This window comes from Schistocerca gregaria, chromosome 4, assembly GCF_023897955.1.
Source record: "Schistocerca gregaria isolate iqSchGreg1 chromosome 4, iqSchGreg1.2, whole genome shotgun sequence".
Lineage (NCBI taxonomy): Eukaryota > Metazoa > Arthropoda > Insecta > Orthoptera > Acrididae > Schistocerca > Schistocerca gregaria.
In genome coordinates, this window is record NC_064923.1 from 572,844,488 (window position 1) to 572,863,843 (window position 19,356).

Sequence of the window (19,356 nt, forward strand, 5' to 3'; positions counted from 1 at the left end):
AACTTATAATCGGTAGTCCCAGCACCGTACAGTCGGCCTTTCTTTCGCAGATGTCGAAACACCTTCATTTTAATGAAATTGTTTGGATTAATTGGCTTCCCTTTCTAATCGAAGAGTTTTTTGCAAGATTAGGATTATTTTTAGAACCTTTTCTACTCGTATAAATACGTTTGTTTATCGTTTTCAAGAAACATGTGGAATGACAGGTTCAGCAGACGCGAGACAAGCACGTGTTTGTCATAAACGAATCGAATCTATAAACGAATCGTGTTACGAAGAGAAATCTTGTTGAGATAGTATTTTAGTTGATACTAATTCCCTCTGTGATACTGTCCGAAACTAATAGGACCGCTATTACGTCGGTAACTGTTATGGTGTTACATCGGTTGCAGTCGAGCGCTCGGATGCGCCAGAAACCCATTCAGTAAATAGCGGTTTTAACATATTTTAACATTTATGACGCACTTTATACGAATGAATTTTAAAAACGCTCTCCAGTTAACGTTCTCATCCAATAAAAAACTAAGCTCAAAAAAATTTCTATCCTGATATACTCCCTTAAAATTAGTGCTTTGTTTCAGCATGACTCGAAAGGTTTCAGCTCTTGACGTCACAGCTGTAGAAATGCCAAGTTCGGTTCGAACATTTGGTCGTCTTGCTGTTTGTTAGTACTATGGCCACGACGTGTCTTTAGCGCTGTAATAATTATATTCTCGCTATCGTTATAGTTTGGGAGCAACAGTTATATTTTCATGCTACAGATATTAATAATAATAATAATAATAACTGTGAAACATTGACTACAATATCTTTCAAGTATCAGATCAAATGTAGAAACTTTAACTTACAAATAAATAAAATATTGCAATGACGGTTCAGTGAAGGACTGTTCGTACACGGAGCGATTGAAAAGGGAAGCATTGGGCAAGCTATCGAAATTGGCGACTGGTTGCCGATTACGTGGCAACGCAGTTCCGCACACGACGCAACTGTGAAATGATAAATTTCAGTTGCCGTGTGCGAACGAGGATGAGAGAGTGGGAACATTGTTTATCGCATCCGAGCGTCTTTAGTTAGACTCAAGGTGTCGGCCACAGTTTAAGTTTATTGATGAAGTGGTTCTCTATTTTTATTACACACGAATGAGAAAACGAAGAAAATTCTGGATTCCTCTGTACATCCAAAGAAAGCACCAATGGAGCTGCAACAGACACATTAGAAACTCAATAACGTTTTGTAGAACGGCATGAGAGTGTTACAGTGATTTGGCACAGTTGACAGCCGGCCGTGGTGGCCATGCGGTTCTAGGCGCTTTAGTCCGGAACCGCGCGACTGCTACGGTGATAGGTTTGAATCCTGCCTCGGGCATGGATGTGTGTGGTGTCCTTAGGTTTATTAGGTTTAAGTAGTTCTAAGTTCTATGGGACTGATGACCTCAGATGTTAAGTCCCATAGTGCTCAGAGCCATTTTTGCACCACAGTTGACATCTACCGGCATAACACAGCGTTACATTAATTCTGGAAACCCAAATGTCTTGAGATTTATAAATAGAAATGTGGTGATGGTGGTTTGTACTCTTTCAATGACTTGTATGTGAACATCACTTTCTTTTCATGTTCGAGATTGTGGCATTTTGTCAATTCCCGCCTTTTTCACCGTTCGTTTCCACTTTACAATGTAGTTTTACGGTACGGAAGAGGCAAAACATAAGAAAATACTCCCGGTGTGATTTACATTTTTTTGCACATTTGCTCCCAATGACGTACTGGAAATTTTATTTTGAATAATAGATCTATAGTACACTGTCCACATGATATATGAAATTTTATTCACTTCACACCCCAATTTCTCCGTCAAATCCCTCCTGCGGTAGCCTGGAAGCTTGCAGTTGAATAGAATGGAATTATTTTCCACGAAACTAGTATTCATAACCTGCTTGTTAATTTTCAAATTAAACCTGACATAGCTAGCTGTGTTCGAGGACACGACGCGGCTCAGATCGCTTGACAACGCGGACGCCGAGTAGCTGGCAACTGCTTGGCAACGCGTTGCAGGCGACTCACTGGTGAGTCACTACGCAGTCACGCCGATTACGATGCCTTATTCAATCGACCAGTTAATAACTCGCTTCGGCAACATGTTTTGAGTCGCCCCGTGGGCGGAGGGCGTAGCTCTCGATCTGTCGCTCGTCCCGCGATCTAGCGACGTATTTTGGTACTATTTCCACGACGGGGCTTGCCGCTGCAATTTATTGCCGCGATCCCAGTTACACTCCGTATTATATTCTGATTTATTTCGTTTATTAGGCGGCTAATTTGTACTTTGCATCATCTGAATGTTACCACCTTGTTTCTAACCTGATTAAAAGCTGGCACGTAGATTTTTACAAATTACTCTAATATACGATACAGGTCTAAATGCTCATTTGCGACTCATCTAATAACTCATTATAAATTTCTAATAACCAACAGTTTTATTTCTTCTACTTCTGAATTCACAGTCAATTAAAATATTAATTTAAAAAATTTTTTGTATTTGAGAGTTGGTATGGCTACCTAATCGAACTACCTGGTGCAGTGTATTAAGGCTTGTGACGTCACGTTACCAAGAGTGTAAATGTGTTTATTAGATGAAGTGATTTGGTTTCAACATAACAAACTGGTTCATTAATACACTAACGATACATTATTCATATTGTATACATTTTGCTCACAAAATAAAATTCAGTGTCATTTCGATTTTATTGAGGAATATACATGTCTCAAGGCTTGGTTAGCTCGTCAAATATTTCAAATATTTACTCACATTGTAACAACCTACCGTATACAATAGATGATATTCTAAAATTTGCTGATGAGTCAGATGTGAGATAAATTTCTGGTAAGAGAGTAAAGAATTTGACATAAACGTTATGTAAGAAAAGAGAGAGAAAACTACGCAATGGGATGAAATTTACTGCTGGAATAATACAATATTTGACAAAAACATGTTTTGTGTGTGTGTGTGTGCGCATCTCATCACCATCTTAAGCATTTAAATTTCTTAGTAATTTTCAAATTTCTTTCTATTTTACATTTCCCATCCCCCTAAAGATGCCGTCGACAAAGGGGCGTAGCTTGTGATGCAACCCTTGTAACCGGAATTTGACCCGATCCAGACTACCGGCCGAGTGCGTCGATGGTGAGTCGCCAAAACCGCAGAAAAAAACTATAGCAACTACGAAGACAACAGCTATGGACGGAGACGACAAAACGGCAAGTCCGAAGGGTGAACCAAATCGAGTGCCTAGACATAGTAAGATTAGAAACCGAACAACGATGAGCACGAAGTATGATGCAATTTTTTTTCCTTTATTGAATTTCAATTCCCTCCCCCCCGCGAGGGGGGCGGGCTGGCAGCAGCTTAGTACGCTGCTCTTCAGAATTTTTAAAACATGAGCATAAGAAACAATAAAAGCAGGCGATAAATCGGTGACTTAAATTGTGGAAAGTTAAAACATAAAACAAAGGGTGGGAGATGCTAATGAAATACACAGGAAGCAGATAGGTAAAATAGTAGACAGACAATTAAAAAACACAGCGACAGTCTGCTTTCTGTTCGCAAGAGACATAAAAATCACACCCAGCGACAGTATGCTGTCCGTTTGCAACACTTCAGAACAGACGAACGCACCACACTTAACAATCACTGGAAACACTGCACTAAAAGTCGGCAGGAAAATAACACACTACAGCCAAAGTCAGATGTGGGGGGGGGGGAGGGGGGAGCTGGACAGATGAGTGGAAAAAGGGGGGGAGAGGAAAAACGAAAGGGGGCGGGGGACCGACGGAGGGAGAGGACTTATAAGGGGGTCATCTGCAGAGAAGGAAGGTCGAAAGCCACACTGGGTGTTGGGGAGGAGGTGGTTTTGGTGGAGGTGGTGATGGATGCGCCAGATGGAGGCTTGTTGGGTTTGGGGAACATGAGAATACGGGAGGTTTTCAACAGGTCGGGGTAGAAGCTGGTGGCAAGGATGACGTTGTAGAGGGTGGCAAGGACTACAAGGAAGGAGGGAGGGCAGTGTTTGAGGTGGCGGTAGGTAATGCGGTCGTGGCTAAGAGCAGTGTTGTGTATAGTGCGGAGTGTGAGGCTGATATCCTGTGTAGTGATGGGAGTGTGAAGTTCAGATGGTAGTGTGTGGCCCAAGTATTGGAAGCTAGGAGCAAGGGAGGAACGGAGATATTTTTACGGTCGATGATGTCAGGGAAGAGGGAATAATCAAATTGGGGATCATCTCGGATAGAAAAAACATCAGATAGGTGAGAGCCAAAGTCGTTGGCCTTACTGAGGTTGTCAGGAAATGGGCGGTCATCAAGGAGGAGAGGGTACTGGGGGGTGGGGCGGTTCCCAGTAAGGCGGTGGAAAGCAGACCAATACTTGGAAGAGTTTATGGAGAGCGTGGTGTTGAGGTATGTACGTGTCTGTCGCCATGCGCGGCGTTTCTTCGCAGTAAGCAGGTTGCAGATCTGTCGTAAATGCCAGTGGCGGGTGAGTGTGTCCCGGTCACGAGTGCGGAGAAAAGAGCGGTAGAGGCGGTGGGATTCATGAAGGAGGACGGCCTGTGGGAGCAGGGCTGGGTGATGAGCGTGGATGGCTTTGGTGGGGATATGAGTAGCGGCGGCGTCAGACAAGGTCTCGTGCAGGAAGGCAGCAGTGCGGGAGATGTCATCAGGAGATTGGAGGGTAAGATCATGGCCTTAGACCTGAGTGTGAATGTCGTCCCGGTAGGCATCCCAGTTGGCAAGGGAGTAATCATGGACAAGCTTAGGAGGGATGTCAGGGTGAGGAGCGGGGCAGGGATAGCGACCATTAGAGATAGTGAGGAGAACAGGAGCATGGTCACTACCAATGAAGTCAAGGACATCTGCGGTGATGCGCCCAAGGAGGTTGGGAGAGGCGAGGATCACATGGGGAGTGGTGTTGAATTCGGGTTAGGTGTGCTGGGGGAGGGCAACCAGGTATTCCTGGGGGGTGGTGATAAACCGATGCCACTGCTGGAGGTCGGCAGGAGCACGACTGTGGATATTGAGGTCAGCGGCAGTCACGTAGTGGAGAAGGTGCGGTCAATGTGGGCCAGGAAATCGTACGGGATGGGGTGCGAGGGCAGACATAAATGGTGGCACAGGTGACGGTAAGGGTGGAGAAGAAGAGGCTAAGGGTGAGATGTTTGGCAGGATTGTTAAGAAGAGGTTGGGGCTGAATAGAGAGGTGCTTGAGGTGGCCTATAGCAACTCCGCCACGCGCCAGAGGGTACGGGTTATCGGTGTGGTGAAGGGTGTAAGGAGCTGTGGAGATGGAGATACAGGATTGAAGGAAGGTTTCATTTAGGATGATGGCATCCACACGGTGCTGATGGAGGGTGTGGAGGAAGAGGAGTTTGTGGGTGGGAAGGGAGCACATATTGTAAAACAGGATACTGTAGTGTCGTCGCGCCATGGGAGGGGTTGGGGGGTGAAGGTGAAGTGGGACTTGTTGTGGGAGTAGGTGGCATATGTGGTAAGATGGAAGATGGAGCGGGCAGCGAGGGCGATTTGGGAAAGGGTGTGGGAGCACTGAAAGGGGTGAATGTTTTGGAGCACAATGTTGACGAAACGGTTGATGTCCTCTGCAGTAGGGGGAGGGCGGAGCGAGTTGTTGGGGTGGATACGTAGCAAGAGCGCAGTCGGAACAGAACTGACTTCTGAGCCTCCTCTACAGGACTGCCTCCTCTACAGGGCTCCCGCTGGGGAGGCGAGAGCAGCGCTCGCAAGTTACAGGGCGCCGCCTAGCGGCTGCCGTCTACTCCTTGCTTTCTGGCGGGCCGTCCAAATTGTCGGAGCGGGATACCAGAGTAACAATGATGACATCATCCATAAAGAGACGTGGCTTATGGTGCCATAGAAAGGTCTATGACCTCATCTCAGAGTCAATGACCCAGGTCACATGACGTCACAAATGAAAAGAAAGTGCACCAGATAGCAGGCAGCCATAAAAGTTTTACTTATTAATCGCCATAGTGTAGGAACTCTTACGGCAAATTTGCTTAAATACAATAGCACATTATGCGGTGGTAATATTTGATACTGTTTCCTCCTGCATTTCAACAAATTGTCAAATGGAAGTTGCGCTATAGGCTCTTGCGACGAGTTCGAAGTTGCTCGCGTATCACTTGCACTCGCGCCTCGCCAGTCAAGTGTCACGTTACCGTTCCAGCAGCGCTCAGTCTCAGCGTATCAGTCTTTGATCTTATCTTCCAAAATCTTGGGTCCGTTCGAACGCGAGTTTCATTTGCGCAGACAATTAAGAGCGCAACATACAAGCGAGAGATCTCTGCAAATCACCGTCATGTCGCTCGATATGTTCGTAGCTGGCACGTGTGTGGGCAAATCACATAACGCAGCGACGGATCCCTGATTGCTCATAATTCTCAAGCAATAGGAGGAGTCGCCAGCATGTGGCTATATCTCTAGTTAACTGCGATCCGTATGTTAATCTACTGAGCGTGATCGTGCAGCTTTATTTCGTTTTGCTATGATTTCGTGGAAGAACGGATTGGATTTTATACAATTATTCATGGACCGCGAAACATTGTGGAAAGTGAAGTCTAACCAGGAATTACTACATTAAAAAGCAATACAAGTATAAAAACACTGATACCTTCTAATTTGCACTGATCAGCATTTTGCATACCTATTCTAGAGCGGCACTTAGTTCTCTTACCATTTCATACAATCTAGCTCTGCGTCATAAAATTTACAGAGAGAGTCATGGGAACCAGCAGCGCTACGATTGATAATCATTATACACTACTGGCCATTAAAATTGCTACACCAAGAAGAAATGGAGATGATAAACGGGTATTCATTAGACAAATATATATACTAGAACTGACATGTGATTACATTTACACGAAATTGGGGGTGCATAGATCCTGAGAAATCAGTACCCAGAACAACCACCTCTGGCCGTAATAACGGCCTTGATACGCCTGGGCATTGAGTCAAACAGAGCTTCGATGTCGTGTACAAGTACAGCTGCCCATGCAGCTTCAACACGATACCACAGTTCATCAAGAGTAGTGACTGCCGGGCGTATTGTGACGAGCCAGTTGCTCGGCCACCATTGACCAGGCGTTTTCAATTGGTGAGAGATCTGGAGAATGTGCTGGCAAAGGCAGCAGTCGAACATTTTCTGTATCCAGAAAGGCCCGTACAGGAGCAGCAACATGCGGTCATGTATTAACCTGCTGAAATGTAGGGTTTCGCAGGGATCGCTTGAAGGGTAGAGCCACGGGTCGTAACACATCTGAAATATAACGCCCACTGTTCAAAGTGCCGTCAGTGAGAACAAGAGGTGACCGAGACGTGTAACCAATGGCACGCCATACCATCACGCCGGGTGATACGTCAGTATGGCGATGACGAATACACGCTTCCAATGTGCGTTCACCGCGATGTCGCCAAACACGGATGCGGTTATCATGATGCTGTAAACAGAACCTTGATTCATCCGAAAAAATGACGTTTTACCATTCGTGCACCCAGGTTCGTCCTTGAGTACACCATCGCAGGCGCTCCTGTCTGTGATGCAGCGCCAAGGCTAACCACAGCCATGATCTCCGAGCTGATAGTCCATGCTGCTGCAAACGTCGTCTAACTGTTCGTGCAGATGGTTTTTGTCTTGTAAACGTTCCCATCTGTTGACTCAGGGATCGAGACGTGGCTGCACGATCCGTTACAGCCATGCGGATAAGATGCCTGTCATCTCCACTGCTAGTGATACGAGGCCGTTGGGGTCCAGCACGGCGTTCCGTATTACCCTCCTGAACCCACCGATTCCATATTCTGCTAAGAGTCATTGGGTATCGACCAACGCCAGCAACAATGTCGCGATACGATAAACCGCAATCGCGATAGACTGCAATCCGATCTTTATCAATGTCGGAAAGGTGATGATACGCATGTCTCCTTCTTACACGGGGAATCACAACAACGTTTCACCAGACAACGCCGGTCAACAGCTGTTTGTGTATGAGAAATCGGTTGAAAACTTTCCTCATGTCAGCACGTTGTAAGTGTCGCCACCAGCGCCAACCTTGTGTGAATGCTCTGAAAAGCTAATCATTAGCATATCACAGCATCTTCTTCCTGTCGGTTGAATTTCGCGTCTGTAGCACGTCATCTTCGTGGTGTAGCAATTTTAATGGCCAGTGGTGTATATGGACACGTCGAGATGGCAAGCTCATCGTGTGAATACTTGTAGTTAAGCAACAAGACTAATAAATGAAAAAGAAATTGAGTACTTCAAAACTTATTTGCGAAATACATATCAGATGTTGAGGGAAAATGTAACTCTTCTGTACTAGACCGTAGTAGTCCTCAATAAAGGCGCTACAAAACAAAATTATTAAGTTTCGACTTTCGTTTTTTTATTTTGTTTTAGGAGTATTAGTTAACACACGCTAATCAAGTGCCACTGCTCCTTTACATGATTGTGGACTCCCTGCAGAAAATTTTCAAGACAAAGTGTCTTTTGTAATACTGGCTGAAACTGCAAGAAAAGTTACATCGAGTGCTCATAACTCTTGTTATGAGACAAACATAGCGCAATCAATTATTAACACGTTTACTTCCAATGTTTTCATACTGTTGTTTGTTGACGATGATGTGCAATAAAAATAAATTTAAAAAAAAACGCAGTACTTTCACCACGGAGCACCAGTGCAGCAAATTCTCGCAATATGCCTCACGAGGTCATGACGACAAGTCTCGAACGAATAGTGAAAACCATGACGGTGGAACTCACAGACGGGGCTGTATGGCACAGTCGAGACGCCTGCCAGATTCTCTGCGGTGGAGGGACATAGGAAGAATGGAAGCCGAACAGTCGCAAACTCAAGTGGCACGATGGCTTAACGTGCATAATTCTGTTGTTTTTCTGTTCATAGGGTATCCAGAAGATCAGAGCAGGGCCAACCAAGTGTCCATCAGAAAGAGAAGACCGTTATTTGGCTGTAAGGGGACGACGGTACTGCACAGCAACTGGCATCTGATCTCGCAGCATCCCCTGGAATCGTTGTATAGAGGCAAACGATGTACAGAAACCTTCTGCAGAGTGTCTTTTATTGCTGGAGACCTGCTGTATGTGTACCACTGACGCGTCTTCACAGAAAGGAACGTCTACAGTGGAACCGTCAACATGCCACCTGGACAATCGAACCGTGGGCCAATGTTCTTTTCACAGATTTGGTCTGGAGAGTAATTCTCGACAGATTCGCATCTGGAGAGAACGTGGAACACCATTTCGGGTCCCAGACATTGTGGAAAGAGGCAGTTGTTGAGGAGAGTCCCTAATGGTGAGAGCAGGGATTATGCTGACCACTCCAACGCCTCTTCATAAACCAGTACGGTTGAATCGGCAAGTTTTAACTGTAATCAGGTATTGTGACGCGATATTGGGACCTCACGTGGAGCTGTTGCGAGTTGCTGTGGGCCCAGACTTCGATTAGATGGACGATAATGCCCCACCTCATAGAGCACAGGTGGTTGATGTTTTCTTGGAAACGGAAGAATTTGCACGCATGGCGTGACCTGCTCGCTCTCCTGGTTTGAATCCCATAGAGCAAGTCTGGGATGCACTAGGGACACGTTTTGCATCGCGTCAGCATTCACCAACCACTCTCTACGACTTGCGAGCAGCCCGAGCAGCTCTGCACGAAGAATGCACTTCACAACACGAGACTGATGACATCATTTACAGCATGCACCATCGTTGTTAAGACTGTACTGCTGTTAGAGGTGGTCACACCCCATATTGAGCACTTAAACTACTTGAAAGTCTCTTCGGGTTTGCTGCCGGATCCTAAAATCAACTTGACTCGATATTTCGGAGATCCAACTGTTCGCCATCTTCAGGAAATTGCTGCTTCTGTATGAAATTTGATGAAACTGTGGTAGTTGCCAACATTTCCGGTTTTTGGAACAGTGTCTGTAAAGAGGCGGTTGAAATTAGGTTGGCTGATAATTTGATCAACAGAGACAATGGGTTTTATCTTAGCAAGACGTGGAATCCTGTACTATCTCGCATCAAAATTGAACGCTCTTCGGTGCGGCCCTGAGTGTGATATATCGTTGCCAGCACTGTTCCACTAAGGGAGGCGCCACCTCCCTGTCTTGGAGGGAAGCAACCGTGGTGGGCGGCGCTCATCAGCAGAATCAGCATTTTCCTTAAGATGGCGAACAGTTAGATCGCCGAAATATCGAGTCAAGTTGATTTTAGGATCCGGCAGCAAACCCGAAGAGACTTTCAAGACTTTTCACGCCGGGAAAGCCTACGTAATCACTTGAACTACTTGTCGGAATGACTGGCTAAATTAGTTAAGCTAGAAAAAAAAACAAAGGACACTTTTGTCTACCCTTATGCAAGTTCCAGTTGTTTACGTTCCTGTTTGTTGCTTTCATTCTGGACGCCAGTGTATGTACAGGAAACAAAACCTAATAAAGAGAAAGATACACAGTCGACAGGGTTTTATTCACAACATTTATAACTTTCGCTGTTCCTGTGTGCCACGTGTAATCATTATGCTTTCGTTAAAATGTAATATTTATTTCAAATGTACCAATGTTAAAGAACTGATGCCTTATATTTGGGAAGTTTGGTCATTCTATAGTCACGATTACAACTACTTTTCGCCGCACATTGATTGAAATCTCAGCGGTGTAAGTCTTTCTTCCTATTCAGACGTGTCAAAACGCGACCTCCACACCCTCATTACTTCCAGCAATGAGGAGTGACATTTTGTCAATATCTGTACAAAGAACAAAATGGTTCAAATGGCTCTGAGCACTATGGTGAGATCATCAGTCCCCTAGAACTTAGAACTACTTAAACCTAACTAACCTAACGACGTCACACACATGCATGCCCGAGGCAGGATTCGAACCTGCGACCGTAGCGGTCGCGCGGTACCAGACTGAAGGGCCTAGAACCGCTCGGCCACAGGAGCCGGCTACAAAGAACAGGAAACGAATAACCGCAAGGAGTTATTTTCGAACGAGGCCTTTTTTTTTTGTGGAATCGAGGGTTCCCGTTGTCGACTTGTGGGAATGCCGTCGCTCGATCGCACGTACTTCAGAACCAACTGCCATCTGAGACGTAGCGCATAAAATGTTCGTAAGATAGTATCAAGAGGAGGGCGTCGATGGTCTTCGTGCTCGCCAACAAGCAGGGTGACTTAGGGCAGCTACTAGAGGCCGAGGACAAGCCGTTCCAGATGTCATCGTCTGAACTACGTTTGAGCCAGATACAAGAATGGCCAAAAACCTCGATCTTCCAGCGTGTGCGATTACTGATCGACGGGGCCTTCGTGTTTCTGGTTCGCATCATGACAAGCTCGCTAGAATACAAGCCATCATATCTCGTCGTCGGGGTTCCCGGCATCAGACATCGAGTATTATAAAGCGCGCTCATATTGCGCTGATTGTGCAGATAAGCAGTAACCTCATGCGGGATGTTGGAGACTGCGTCTCACCTACACTGGGCGACAGCTGTATGTTCTCCGGTGCGCCCGGAGAAGAGTGGAGATCCATCGCCATCCTCGATACAGCGTGCGGCCGGCACTGTCGTCCGAACTACGCGCGAGTTGCGTCCACTCAGCTTGCAAATTGGCAACTGAAGTGCCGAACGCGAGCCTGGTCAACCCAGGAATGAGGGTCGAGAGGCTATCGCGAGTGGCCGTACGCGCGGACGACATCTGAGAGAAAGGCTACGATACTGAGAGACGTTTTCCGCGAAATCAGTATGGAGTATGCGTCATACTTATTACTTACTTCAGCGATTGTGTCGGCTAAATACAAAGGGACGTTTGACAGTAAAGACGTGGAGAGTGTGTGTGTGTGTGTTCCTGAGAAACAGCCACTTTATAAACAATAACCCCTCCTCCAGTATCTTGATGACATCACTTTCCTAACCCTGTACTCTAACCTCCTCCTCTACCGCAATCAGTCCATCTTCTGGCACCAGTGGCTCTTCAAGACAAGTCCTTCAAGAACACAGGAAATAATTACAGGTCCAGCTATCCGTAGCTACCACATCCACAACCTTTCCCTAATAATTCACGTTCGTACTATCCAACTAAGTGAGCCACTATAGTAACTAGGGCTAACGTTCCAACGGAAGCTGACATGGAAATCTCAACTACTAACCATCCCACAATACACTAAAACAACTAGAACTACTAATCTGTTGAACGTGGGGGCTGCACACTTCCATTATTCTCCATCCCACAAAACCATGATCCGATCTATCCTCTTGCATGTCAGTGCTGCCTGGATATCTGCTGCGTCAGCCCCTTTTACTCGCCTAGCCTTCAGCATCCATTTACCTTTCCCCACGTCGATCCCTTACCGTCTCATTAAATTCGCTCTCTCACATTCAATAGCTACATATATTCTACACAGTACACAAACTTTACTCCAGCAACCCCTGTTTACTCTTCAATTTTCAATGCTTATGTACTGCCGAATCTATGTCAACATATCCAACAACTCCTACATGTGCATATTTTTCCAATTCCAATCCACTCCCTGTCCTGGAGGATGAAATCCTCCTTGATATATATTCTTCCCGGCAGCTTTAACACTTGCCTCCCTATCTTACCTACCTCAGGATTCCTCCCCTCCCCATTCTCCAGCGTTTCTCTTCCTACTATGGCTCGGCTCACACGTCAGTCCGCTACACACTTTCTGTCTCGTACCACACACCCTGCCACCTAACCTTTCCTCCAAATTTCAACCCAGCTGCCCCTTCGTTTACACTCACACCTTGCTTCCCTAGATACCCTCTAACATTCTTTCACCTCACTATATTCTCTCCCGACGCAGGTCCAATTTTGGAGTACGTTCACTGCTCATTTCAACAACTTACACGTTTCTGCGCAATTTTTTATTTAGAAACGCAAAATATCGCCAATAAGTGTCATCTTTTTAATTTCTTAAGACATGTAAAGGTTTCACCACTTATTCTTATATTCTACAGATTTATGTACTTGAAAACCGTTAGTCTGAGGCGCGGAATATTCGTATAGTTGACAGCCCTCTCGCCGTCCTTATCGGACGAGGGGGATGTAACAACAACATTTTATTTACTTTTCCTGATATGTATGCTGTTTCTTGAAAACAGCTACAAACACAAAAAAGATAAGCTGGATCTCAAAGACAGCCAATACAGGAAACTAATTTCTTCTAAAAAGTTTCTACATCTACATTCATACTCCGCAAGGCGCCGTACGCTACATGGCAGAGGGTACTAAGTCATTTGCGTTCCTGTTACTTAAAATCCGTCTTGATTGCAATTTTTTTATTCATATGACCGGTTTCGCTTCATTCAGAACCATCTTCGGATCTGTAAAGATAATGATACTAATTTACTATTTTACGGAAGCAAATCTTTTTCATCCTGCCGAAGAGTTCTCGGGCCTCATCCTATGTAATCAGCATCAAATGTACCAGAACGTACCTGATATTTCAGTTACAGGAGTCACCCGTCCAAATCCAGCAATTTTCACTTGCTACGTCACATAAAATTGGCAAACGTCCAGAAGTCTACCAACGAGTTATCGAATTCATACAACGAAGAACCACTGCTATCTTGCGCTCCAACGTTGGAGCAAGAGGCTATTAAGGAGATGGTGATAATGATTTGGCTCTTCAGAGTATGATGCCAGGCAGCTGATGTAAATCATTTGGCATGTTGTATTTTGGACACCCAAGTGAAATCAAACGAGCTGTATTGTGAAAGAAGATCGCCGATAAATTGAGTACAAGGAAGAGGTTTGAACGAGCAGTAACAATTTCTACCATATCCAGTAACATACTACACTGAGGTAAAAGCCTTGAGATGGCGATATGCACATATATAGATGGCGGTAGTATCGCATACACAAGGGTAGTGCATTGACGAAGCTGTCGTTTGTGCTGAGGTGATCAGTGTGAAAAGGTTTCCAATGTGATTATGGCCGCAAGACGAGAATTAAAAGACTTCTGCGTGGAATAATAGTTCGAGCAAGACGTATGGGTCAGTGCACTTCGGAAATCAATTTTCTGAGATCAACAATGTTAAGAGTGTTCCGAGAATACCAGTCTTCAGGCTTAGGTCTCACCGACAACCAACACTACATCTACATCCACATCCATACTCCGCAAGTCACCTGACGCTCTATGGCGGAGGGTACCACGAATACCTCTATCGGTTCTCCCTTCTATTCCAGTCTCTTATCGTTCGTGGAAAGAAAGATTGTCGGTATTCCTCTGTGTGGGCTCTAATCTCTCTGATTTTATCCTCATGGTCTCTTCGCGAGACATACGTAAGAGGGAGCAATATACTGCTTGATTCCTCGGTGAAGGTATGTTCTCGAAACTTCCACAAAAGCCCGTACAGAGCTACTGAACGTCTCTCTTGCAGAGTATTCCCCTGGAGTTTATCTGTCATCTCCGTAACGCTTTCGTGGTTACTAAATAATCCTGTCACGAAGCGCGCTGCTCACTGTTGAATCTTCTCTATCTCTTCTATCAACCCTATCTGGTACGGAACACACACTGGTGAGCAGTATTGAAGCAGTGGGCGAACAAGTGTACTGTAACCTACTTCCTTTGTTCTCGGACTGCATTTCCTTAGCATTCTTCCAATGAATCTCAGTCTGGCATCTGCTTTACCGACGATTAACTTTATATGGTCATTCCATTTTAAATCATTCATAATGCCTACTCCCAGATAATTTATGGAATTAACTGCGTGAAATAACTGATGAAATCAATGTGGCCTGCCTCGGGCATGGATGTGTGTGATGTCCTTAGGTTAGCTAGGGGACTGATGACCACAGATGTTAAGTCCCATAGTTCTCAGAGCCATTTGAAGCCAAATCAATGTGGCACGTACGACGGACGGTTCCGTTAGAACAGTGCGGCGAAATGTGACGTTAATGGGCTATGGTAGCAGACGACCGACGTAAATTCCTTTGCTAACAGCACGACATCACAGGCAGCGCCTCTCGTAAGCTCTTGACCATATCGTTTGGACCCTAAACTACAGGAAACTGTGGCCTGATCAGATGAGTCCCGATTTCATTTGGTAAGAGGTGATGGTAGGGTTCGAGTGTGGCGCGGACCCCACACAGCCGTGGAACCAACCTGTCTACAAGGTACTGTGAAAGCTGGCGTTGGCGCCACAATGATGTGAGCTGTGTGTACTTGCAATGGAGTGGGTCCTCGGGTCCAACTGAACCGATCACTGACTAGAAATTGTTTTTGTTCGGCTGCTTGGAGACCATCTGCATTCATGGACTTCATGTTCCCAAACAACGATGTCGCTGTGCCACAATCGTTCGCGATTGGTTTGGAGGACGTTCTGGACAGTTCGAGCGAACGATTTGGGCACACAGATCGCCCGACATGAAGACCATCGAACATCTATGGGGCATAATCGAAAGGTCAGTCCGTGCATAAAATCCTGCATCGGCAACACTTTCGCAATTATGGACGGTTATAGAGGGAGCATGGCTCAATATTTCTGTGGGAGGTTTCCAACGTCTTGTTGAGTCCAATCCACGTCAATTTACTGCATTATGCCGGCCAAAAGGCGGTCCGACACAGTGGTAGGAGGTGTCCCATTATTTTTGTCACCTCAGTGTATTTCTGACAAGTGGCACAGAACGGACCAAAACTGTTGTCGCAGAGGATAAGAAGTGATTGGAGAGTGAACAGCTGTAGAGGGCTGCACACAGATACGGTATACACTGCTGAAGTGCAGATTGTCCGCTGAGGGAGCCAGGAGAATGAGGTTGGGAGTGAAGTGTGTCAGAGCCAGCTGCTGCGGCGTAGTGGGCGTCGTGTCCTCGGCGCGGAGGCGGCCATTGTCACAGGTGGACGAGGCCGCAGCGCCTCCCAGCGCCTGCCTGCTGCAGAAACCACGCCAGCCAGCCAAGGGTCTCATAACTGACGGATATAGTAGCAGCGTGCGACCTCACAACACTCAGACTCCGTGGTATTGTACTCCTAGTTACTGCATGGTCTTGCACTCTACTGATCTGTATAAACATTGCGTCGAAAAGTATTTAAAAAATTCTGTTGATAACGTTGTAACTCCACATCCACAGTCGAGGTCGCTAATGCAGGTCTGTGCGGTGGCACTTGACTCGGAAATAAGCTGGTTCGAACTCTGCTGATGGATGAAATTTTCTCTGCCAGTATTTGGCAGGAAAGTAGGGGAGAGGTGTTGCTGTAAGTTCGCCATTAGCGGTATTTGCGCCGATGTTCTGGATTCAATTCCAAAGCTTTCGCAGTGTGTCATGAACTGAGGCCAAGTTGCGCTATTTATGGTGATCCGTTCATCGGTTGAGGACCTAAAGCTCCACTTGAAGATGGTTATCTGCAGAGGAAATATCGCATAATAGCCTTCCTGAGCCTGCCCTCTGGTTCCCACATGTGTATCGTATCAACATTTTCAACTGTTTTCATTCTTGAAAGTCAGCTTTGGATATTGGTGTGTTGTGGTGTGAGTGTGTATGGCTATAGTTTGATGCATTTTTACTTTCCCTCCGAAGAGGTTAGGGTCACTCATTTCCTTTGTTTAATCGGTTTCAAAATTATTCTTTGTCTTTGCTACTTAAATACACTCCGGGCAATTGAAAAAAGAACACCTGGCGCCTCAGTTGGACCAGCCTTCGTGGTGGACGTGCAGACCGCGTGAGACGACGCTTCATCCAGTCCCAAACATGCTCAATGGGGGACAGATCCGGAGATCTTGCTGGCCAGGGTAGTTGACTTACACCTTCTAGAGCACGTTGGGTGGCACGGGATACATGCGGACGTGCATTGTCCTGTTGGAACAGCAAGTTCCCTTGCCGGTCTAGGAATGGTAGAACGATGGGTTCGATGACGGTTTGGATGTACCGTGCACTATTCAGTGTCCCCTCGACGATCACCAGAGGTGTACGGCCAGTGTAGGAGATCGCTCCCCACACCATGATGCCGGGTGTTGGCCCTGTGTGCCTCGGTCGTATGCAGTCCTGATTGTGGCGCACACCTGCACGGCGCCAAACACGCATACGACCATCATTGGCACCAAGGCAGAAGCGACTCTCATCGCTGAAGACGACACGTCTCCATTCGTTCCTCTATTCACGCCTGTCGCGACACCACTGGAGGCGGGCTGCACGATGTCGGGGCGTGAGCGGAAGACGGCCTAATGGTGTGCGGAACCGTAGCCCAGCTTCATGGAGACGGTTGCGAATGGTCCTCGCCGATACCCCAGAAGCAACAGTGTCCCTAATTTGCTGGGAAGTGGCGGTGCGGTCCCCTACGGCACTGCGTAGGATCCTACGGTCTTGGCGTGCATCCGTGCGTCGCTGCGGTCCGGTCCCAGGTCGACGGGCACGTGCACCTTCCGCCGACCACTGGCGACAACATCGATATACTGTGGAGACCTCACGCCCCACGTGTTGAGCTATTTGGCGGTACGTCCACCCGGCCTCCCGCATGCCCACTATACGCCCTCGCTCAAAGTCCGTCAACTGCATATACGGTTCACGTCCACGCTGTCGCGGCATGCTACCAGTGTTGAAGACTGCGATGGAGCTCCGTATGCCACGACAAACTGACTGACACTGACGGCGGCGGTGCACAAATGCTGCGCAGCTAGCGCCATTCGACGGCCAACACCGCGGTTCCTGGTGTGTCCGCTGTGCCGTGCGTGTGATCATTGCTTGTACAGCCCTCTCGCAGTGTCCGGAGCAAGTATGGTGGGTCTGACACACCGGTGTCAATGTGTTCTTTTTTCCATTTCCAGGAGTGTATTTTTTGGTTAGATTTTAGCCTGCGTACAGGTAACTTACGCAATCAAAAGTTAAATACCATTACCACTGTATTATGCATAGGAAATGTAATTAATAGCTTTCCTTGTTTGTCGAAGTCATTCTACTCATACTTTTGCTCGAGATTTCAATGTAAGTTCTCCTTTTGTCCCCTTTTTATGATTTCTTACGTTAGAATTTTTTGTCTGGTGCTTCCTATTTGTAAGTAACACCCTGAAAAATTCGAATGGGTGAAAGGTGGGGGATGATGTAATGTTTCTTGTTTCTTTTTGGTTTTCAAGGAAAGAGAAGTGAGCGATAGTCGATATGTTACGCCACAGAGGTTCTGAGTACAGGCTCTGTGGTCACTCGTCAGTAGTGGTGTCGTTGCAGTAAGCGTTCTAAGAGAAGCTCACGGTGGGTGTTGGATAGGCTACTGAGCGGATGGATATGGTTTGCAGAGCACTGAGAGATAAAGAAACAGAGAAGGATGAATTGTGAATTATGATTTTGTAAAGATCAGTTGGACAAGCTAAGGTTTTTTTTAGGTGAAGTTTGCTGCATTGCTCGCTTACGCGTAATTGTGGTGTGTTTGAAAACCGGTAAGTTTTCGTGGAATTTTTTCTTTATTGGTTTCGATTAGTTTGTTCATTGTTCAGACGAGAGCAGTTCACATGGCTTGCTTTGAGAGGCTATGTATTTACCACTGCTTTACCATTTTTATAATTTCATGCCAGAGAAAAATTTCTTATAAAAGATCATTTTTGTAATGATGATTGTGACAGTCAGACAATGAGTTTCAACTTTTGCAATACAGTTTTTGTTTTCAATCATTTAGCAATTCAGATTTCACCACCATCTCCTCATGAAAGAATTCCATATTTTTTGCAGAACACAGTGGCTAAAATTGAGACATGGTCTCGTTACAGTAGTTGCACAGTCTAGCATCGCACATCCACTAGGATTTTCTTTTATTTAGCTTGCTTGGTACTGCGCTGCATATTTTGTTTCCGTTGCCACAGATAAGCCACAAAAATTCGTAGGGGGGAATTACATTAACGTCAGTACGATAAGACCATTTAGAGTTAGCTTTGCTTTTCAGAAATTATAGTCAGTTTAAGTAAAGTTTATTTCAGAGTCGATTTCATATTCAGACTGCCATGTTACATTTACGAACGTATTATTCAGGGACTGGAATTTTATTCAATCGAGTGGTGTACGTAAATTATCAGATGATTTTTGTACAAATGTTGAACTATTTATTTTTTCAAAATTCGATTGGTAATTTTATATAGAATTTTTATTCTGTTAGCTTGTGTGTTTGAATCTCAAGTCACGTATTGTGACGTCCTGGATTGTAGCACTGTTCACCACCTCACAATACAGTTTCGTAGGACAGCTTATTTAGTTTACGGTTTTGGCTTTCTAATTGATTTGGTTGGAGTTCATTAAAATATAGTTATTTAATTTCAGTTTTGGCGATTCATTTATT

General features: G+C 45.7%; 1 protein-coding gene across 3 annotated transcripts in view; it reads right to left on the reverse strand.

The window, feature by feature from the left end:
• Window positions 1–19,356, reverse strand: part of LOC126267162 (uncharacterized) — a 554,248-nt gene that overhangs the window by 383,663 nt on the left and 151,229 nt on the right. The window lies entirely within an intron of this gene.